Source organism: Bos grunniens, chromosome 6 (assembly GCF_055505025.1).
Source record: "Bos grunniens cultivar Pamir isolate PY7600 chromosome 6, Bosgru_T2T1.0, whole genome shotgun sequence".
Classification (NCBI taxonomy): domain Eukaryota; kingdom Metazoa; phylum Chordata; class Mammalia; order Artiodactyla; family Bovidae; genus Bos; species Bos grunniens.
In genome coordinates this window covers 51,718,341-51,726,128 of record NC_141170.1, presented here as the reverse complement: position 1 = coordinate 51,726,128, position 7,788 = coordinate 51,718,341, and the positions used below count along the sequence as shown (strand labels likewise).

Here is a 7,788-nt window from a genome sequence, read left to right as displayed (position 1 = left end):
AATGCACATGATTATGTTCATGGGTTAATTCAGACCTGAACAACACAGGACACAACTGAGTTTCTGAAGAAGCACAAGTGATTTTGGCTTTGGAGTTCTTTCTATTCATTTTGTTCTTTACTTTTATTATTATTATCCCAAGTGTCATTTTTCTTTTTGATGTAGAGACTTTCAAAGAGTAATTGCTGCATTGTTTTAGCATTATATTGTACACTTCAATTTTTCTCAAAGGTTTAATCCCCAAAGGGTGGGTTTTCCACAAACTAGAAACAAATAGAAAAATCTTTATGAAAGACCTGAATGAGTTATCATAATTGTCCTCTTGAAATCTGGCACTTTCACCTTAAGGAAATTATAATTGGTTACTAACCTTTTAAAAAATATACATATCCTACCACAATAAGTGGTAGATTGTCTTTTTCTGTTGAATTTCATCCTGGCCATGCTTTCCATCCATTTTATTGTAATTATCTGGGGAGAATAGGAAGGTGGGTTAACTTCTTAGAAAACAAAATACTAAGACCTCGGGGTAAAATACTAAGACCTTAGTACAGGGAAATATATTTTCATGTTAAAGCATGCATAAAATTTTCCTATCTCACTCCAAGTGCATGGGAGAAGTAACAATTTTGGTGATCTTTACTGTTTATGGGTAGATTACTCATCACTCATTGATTTAATGGAAAAGAAACTAGCTATATTATTTCTAGACCAAAGTTATTTCTCTCAAAAAAATCCTAAGCCCAAAATTATGACATGAAAAAAAAAAAAAAAAACCCTTCAGTTTGACTGGATTTTTCTTCTCTAATGTCAAATGTTATTTTGTTTGTAATCTAGCTCAAGTCTATCCTGGGTAATAGTAGTAGATTCTTTCCTTCAGAATTCCATTAAAGTGACTTGAGCATTTCCACAGTTTCGTTGAACTATGACTGACGTCCACAGTGATGACCTGAGATGATTGCAAAATTCTAAAGTGCTGGTATAGTCTCTTTGGCATAGGGCTTCCCAGATGGCGCAATGGCACCCCACTCCAGTACTCTTGCCTGGAAAATCCCATGGACGGAGGGCCTGGTGGGCTGTAGTCCATGGGGTCGCTAAAAGTCCGACACGACTGAGTGACTTCACTTCACTTTCCCAGATGGCGCTAGTGGTAAAGAACCAGCCTGCTAATGCAGGAGACATGAGAAACACGGGTTCAATCCCTGGATTAGGAAGATCTCCTGGAGAAGGGCATGACAACCCACTCCAGTGTCCTTGCCTGGAGAATCCTATGGACAGAAGGGACTGGCAGTCTACAGTCCATGGGGTTGCAAAGAGCTGGACACAACTGAAGTGACTTAGCACACAGGCAGTGTTGAGTGCAATTCAGTGCCTTCCAAATTTTTGAAAATTGATAATCCATGGAAGATTCATGGGTTGATACCTCAGGTCAAATATATGTTTACTCTGTTGATTGCTGTTTCATCTAAATTGTATATCAGATACATAAGTTATGAATATAAGCTTGTGTTCATAGAAAACATGGTTTCTAAAAAGGTAGGTGTTAAAAGTTGTAGAAACTCATTTAAAGTTTTTCTTTTTTTATGTTGAAAACTGTTGCTTTCTCCAGGACACCTTCTTAGTGAGCAAATTCATAGCGTCCAACCTGACTCCAAGGTAGTCCTCCGTTTAACTGAATCTTGGTTTCAGGTATTTCCTCAAGGGCACCTGTTACAAAGCTTTGCCCTTGGTATATTGTGCCCAGCTTGAAGGTTCCTGGAATACAAGAAACCATGTGTACCCTGGGATGGATAATGAACTGGTGTTGACACATATGCCCAGGAGAAAGTCTCAGAAAAATCTAATAAGTTGAAATATATTGAGAAACAATGAAACATTTGAAAAACTCTAAAAATCTCTGGCGGGCATATGCATTGAAAAACCAAAATTTTGCAAATCCAAAACCCAGAATACTTTTTCCCAAATAGGAAGATGTTGTCTAAGAAGGAATACAATGCTGGATCCCTATATTCAGACTAACTGTGTTAGTCTAACTGGTACTTTCAAATGTATATATTTTAATATACATACACTTTATCTCAGATACCTTAAGATTTATTATGTGAAAAGCCTTTTGTAATTCTGTAAACATAATAGTTTCATTTTATTTTCTAACTTACAATTTTATTCCTAGATCAATGGTTAATTAATTTTTAGTTCAGATTTCCAAATGTTCATAAAGCCTCTAGATTTGGCAGCATGCAATTAACATTTTTAAGAGTATGAAATCAAATATGTGTGTATGGAAAGCACTCACATTTATCCCTGACATTGAGGCATTCAATACAATTCAGTTCTCTTGGAAACATTTTAATTCTCATAGTCTTAATATTGGACTGATAAGGACCATTAGTCATCAGTTTTCATAAATTCTTTTTTGTTCTCAGTTTGTCACTTTAGTTCATTTTTAATAATTCAAGTGAAAATGAATTCTATTAGTGTATTATCAACAATACAAAATGTCAGACAAAAATATTTTTCTTAATAAAACCAAACTAAATACACTTTTCACATCCCAATAAAGCTTTGTAGAAAATAACTTATATCAATATATATTAAATATTTTCAAATATTTAAAAAATTATGATTATGAAATTTTCTATTTTTCTAATGTTTATAAATACTGTGCATTTTAGAAAGTTTACAACTTTTGATGTTTCTCTATATCTTTCATTTGTAATAAAATAATGTGGCTTACTTATCCTTGTTGAAGTTCTGTTTTGAGTTTCTTGAAGTTAAGTTTATGCCATGGCAAAATTAAAAAGAAAAGTTCGAGGTTTAAAATGCTTTGTGCTTAATGCTTTGTCATTTTCCTTGAAATTAAAGTCTATGTTTTAGAGAAAGGCTCTGCACAAAACCATCTCCTGTATAACTAACTGATCTGGCACCTGAACAAAAAGTAGAAGAAACTGTCTTATCTTTTGATAATTTTGTTGAACAGTCAGTGTAATGGTATCACCTCTCAGTTCAGAAATTTAAAAGAAAAACAAGAAAGAGAAAAAAATATATAACAATATTTGGTAGCACTGCATTACATTAAAATTTATATTCTCAAACCCTCTTTCTGGCCCCAGGGGAACTTGACCACATGCCTTTATCAACTTTATCAGTATTGACCATATCACCATGACTTTATCAACTTTCCTTATTTTAATTTGATTTCATGTTTAAGAACAGCTCTCTCAGTTGTTTCTAAGGAAATGAATTGTCTAGGGTACAAAAGCCTCTTTCTTACCTGTGTCTTTTTAAATGAACAGAAATAATTTGCAGTTCCCTAAATCACATTGCTACTTAGGGCCAGAATGAGGACCAAAACCCAAGCTCCCCAAACTACCCACTCCACAGTATGCAGGCACATATAAGGAGGGCTTGGTGGAACACATCTCCCCAGAGTTAGAATGAACTACAACTGCCCCCAGCAAGCCGTGTTAGCGTAGACCAAACATGACAGTACCCTGGCTGCAGTGTACAGGAAGCCTCTAAGAGGTAAGCTTAGGTTACAAAGAGTCTTAAATTTTATCTACAACAATGAACAATATATGTTTCCCAACTAGAATTTGTTTGCCAAAAAACAAGCAGAAAAAGCTTTTTGAGAGGGCTGACCACCTGAGACACCTTTTCCCACTTCAGTTACAAATCATGAAAAATCTTTCTTCTTGAAGGAAAACTGAGTCTCCATTAACGCCTTTAATATGGGAGAAAACCTCTGAGTTCTAAAGCACTTTTGTTTCATATGGAGAACTCCCCCTGTGGCTGGGAATGGAGCCGGCAGGAACCTGTAGGCCAAGCGTCACTAACCTCAAGCTTGTCCAGTGGTCAGGAGGCAAGTCTTCACACCAGTTTTCTGCACTGGGGTGCTCTTAAGACCATGTAGGCCTGAGCAACCACTTGACGGGGCAAGGGGCGGGGTCGGGGAGAGAGGTGTGCGGTGCAGAGGGGATGACAGATGGAGGTAAAAGCCATGAGTACCATATTCTCAGAATTCCCTCCCACACCCTGCTTTCTGTGATCCAGCCAGAAATTTCTGACCACCAGCGTGAAACTCAATCTGTTCCCACAGCTTGTGGCATTATTTATAACAGCCAAGATGTGGAAGCAACCTAAGTATCCATCAACAGATGAATAGATAAAGAAGATGTGGTATGTATACACAATGGAATAGTACTCAGCCATAAAAAACAGTGAAATAATGCCATTTGCAGCAATATGCCATTTCCCTGATAGCTCGAAGATCCCCTGGGGAAGGGATAGACTACCCACTCCAATATTCTTGGGCTTCCCTTGTGTGGCTCAGCTGGTAAAGAATCCACCCACAATGCAGGAGACCTGGGTTCGATCCCTGGATTGGGAAGATCCCCTGGAGAAAGGGAAAGGCTACCCACTCCAGTATTCTGACCTGGAGAATTCCACGGACTACAGTCTGTGGGGTCACAAAGAGTCAGACACAACTGAGCAACTTTCACACTTTCAGAGATTATGATATTAATAGGTCAGAGAAAGATAGACATCATATGCTAATATCTTACTTGTGGCATCTTAAAAAAAATGATACAAATGAACTTATTTACAAAAGAGAAACAGACTCACAGACTTAGATAACGAATTTATGGTTACCAAAAGGGAAGTTGGGGAAGGTAGGGGAGGGATAAATCAGGAGATTGGGATTAAAACGTACACAAAATACTGTATATAAAATATATAATAACCAACAAGGACCTACTGTATAGCACATCAAACTCTGCTCAATGTTATGTGGCAGCTGGATGGGAGGGGAGTTGGGGGGAGTATGAATACATGTATATGTATGGCTGGTTATTGGTTTTTATTTTTTTTGCTATTCACCTGAAAATATTACAATGTTATTAATCAGCTATACCCCAATACAAAATAAAAAGTTTAAAAAAAGAATACATATATAAAACTGAATCACTTTGCTGTATACCTGAAACTAATACAACATTGTAAATCAACTGTATTCCAATACTTTTTAAAAAGAAAACTAGGTACAATAGTATTATACTTAAAAAAGCTTGTGGATTGCATTGTAAATGTCTTCTATAGACTCACCAACCATGGAAACCAAATACAGGGCCTGACTCTTTAGCATCTATGAATCAAGTCTCTAGATCTTCCCTGGAATGGATCTGGGTGAAGTATATGGCTCCTCCTTGAGTTAATTGTGCACAACAAACATTCAGAAAATAAACTCAAACACATCCCAATGAAATAAATTGTTTCACAGACCAAGAAGGGACAAACTAGCTCTCCGACTCAGAAAGTCTCCTTGTTTTTCAATTAGTTTTTGCCTTTGTTTTCACTATAAACATTTCATCATTTCACTAGAAGAGTTTAAATAAAGTACATTTGAATAAAAGAGTTCACACTTCTCCCAATCCAGGGAATGGTAAGTCTAGGTTATAATGGACAAGCCTTGCAGGAAACAGAAATTTAATTATTATGGATAGAATGTGGTTTTATTTACCCTTGTTATCTTACTTGAACTTAATTCCTTCTGAGTAATCTTGCATGCACAGGAAAAAGGGCAAGGCTCTTTGAGAGTCTGGGATCACAGGATCGCAGCGTGTAAACTTAAGGAAGGCAGTGATTCAATCTTTTCAACAAGTACTGAGACAGACTTTCTGCAAAGGTAGGCTGCTGGATTGAGTTCACATGGGCAAGAAGGAGGGTCAACATTGGAGACACCACAGTATGGTTTCACTGTGAGAACCAAACTGGTTTAGGTCAGGTGGACTTAAGGAATTCAATGCAATTCAGGTTACAGGCAGCATTTCCACTTCTTATGGGGAGGTGCCTGCTGATAGGAGATTACCCTGCTGCTCGAGGAAAAATAAAAGGCATGGAAGAACTGGTCAAACAAGATCAAGTGTTATATTATTTGTTTTGCTTCATGGTGTGGCATAGCTGGGGCTGGAAGAAGCATGTCCCCACCAACGACCTGAGCACGTGATCTTACCTTCATAACATTGGGATAATTTACAGTCTAGCCAAGTGAAGATTAAACCCTTCTGACAAACTCATCTGTGTGTCCAGTGTCTCTGAAAGACCATGACTTCAGAATCATCAATGAGACATAAAGGCTGAGCTCTAAAACCTGTAGCTGAACAGAAACACGTCCAGTTGGGTTTCCAAGCAGACAAGAAAACAAGGCTTAATTTCAGGGTCAGAAACTCACTTGACTTTCACTTCCCCCAATCAACCAGCTGATTCCACAAAACAACAAAGCCCTTCCTAAAATACATGAATTTCTGGCTCTTTTCCTGAGATTTCATGAATTCTGTATGCAGAGTGCCCCCCACCCCTCCTCCATGAGATATAAACAGTAACTCCTCAGGACTTGTCCAGTGGTTAAAACTTCACCTTCCAATGCAGGGGATGTGAGTTCAATCCCTGGTCCGGGAGCTAAGATCCCACATGCCTTTTGCCCAAAAATCCCAAAACGCAAACAATATTGTAACAAATTCAATTAAGATTTTAAAAGTGGTCCACATTTAAAAAAAAAAAAAATCTTAAAAATAATTTTAAAATGAGTACATCCTCTCTAGGTTCTCAGCATCTTTAACATCTTCCCAAGAGACCTGGGAGCACTGCCATCCAGAGAGGAGAAACTGTAAACTTCCTGCCTCTGGATTTCTGGCTCTTTGTAAAAAAAAAAAAAAAAAAAAAGTCATTGTATTCCTTTTGCCCTCCTTGGCTTTGATTTCCTGGCCATGCTGGTGGCTAAAGGAAAGCTAACTAAAGCATCTGATGTCTTAGTAAGGGGCCCCCCTGTTGAACAGCTGTTAGTCATCAGGCATCACTGAGATATTTTTCTCCCTTTTTTCCATCTTTTAAAAAATCTTCACAATAAGTCTTGACCCAGAGAAAACATACATAAAGTATTTTATCTCATGCAATGATTTTTGACCCTGACTGCACATTACTTTCGCCTGAGAAGGCTGTTTTACCTTCCCAAGACCAGGCCCCACCCCAAACCAATCAAAGAGAACACGTGAGGGTCGGGGTACAGTCATGCTATTTTGTTAGAGGTTCCCCCAGTGATTTTAATATGCAGCCCGGCTTGAGAACCACAGATCTAATCTAAGACCCCACCTATCCAAGTCACAGCCCCATGGCAAAGCTGTTTTTTAAAAAGTGCTGAAATATAGCATGTATATTCTGTGGCTATGGTTGTTTTCAATTTCTTAGATTTCAATGATCTTTGAAGTGAACTACATAATTGGGACCTAAGAAACACATAGTAAGATAGCTGCCAATAGAAGAATCAGTAGACATGTATCATTTAGGAATAGGTTTGGCTTCTGGTAATTAAATGACTAATATTGGCTTAAAGAAATAGGGATTCATTTGTTTCATAGAATAAGAAGCATAGAAGCAGGCAATGCAGAGCTGCCACAATGGAGAGATTCATGCCCTTTGTATCTCTCTGCTCCATAGACAAGGCTGTCAGATTTAATAACAACAAACACCACCCAGCTGAATTTGAACTTCAGACACACAATACCTCAAATAGTATAAGAATATCCTTACAATCTTTGGAACACACTGTTATAAAGAGTTTAACTGATGACAGTTTTCAAGCCTCATCACTGCCTTCTTCCCTTCTGCCCACGCCCAAGCAAGCTGATAGGAACCGCTGCTCCTTCTGTAGCAGCTGAAGTTCAAACTACACCAGCCCAGCCCCTTCCTCTCTGCCCCACCCCTCCTCGCCACAAAACCCCAAGGAAACTG

General features: G+C 38.0%; 2 long non-coding RNA genes across 2 annotated transcripts in view; both read right to left on the bottom strand.

The window, feature by feature from the left end:
* LOC147370716 (uncharacterized) overlaps window positions 1–7,788 on the bottom strand; it is a 47,074-nt gene that overhangs the window by 38,754 nt on the left and 532 nt on the right. The gene's annotated exons all lie outside the window — the stretch shown is intronic.
* LOC147370717 (uncharacterized) lies at window positions 407–6,151 on the bottom strand. Its single transcript, XR_015165435.1, has 2 exons — window positions 6,014–6,151; window positions 407–471 (listed from the first exon to the last, which is right to left on the bottom strand). It is a non-coding gene; the product is annotated as an uncharacterized LOC147370717 (long non-coding RNA).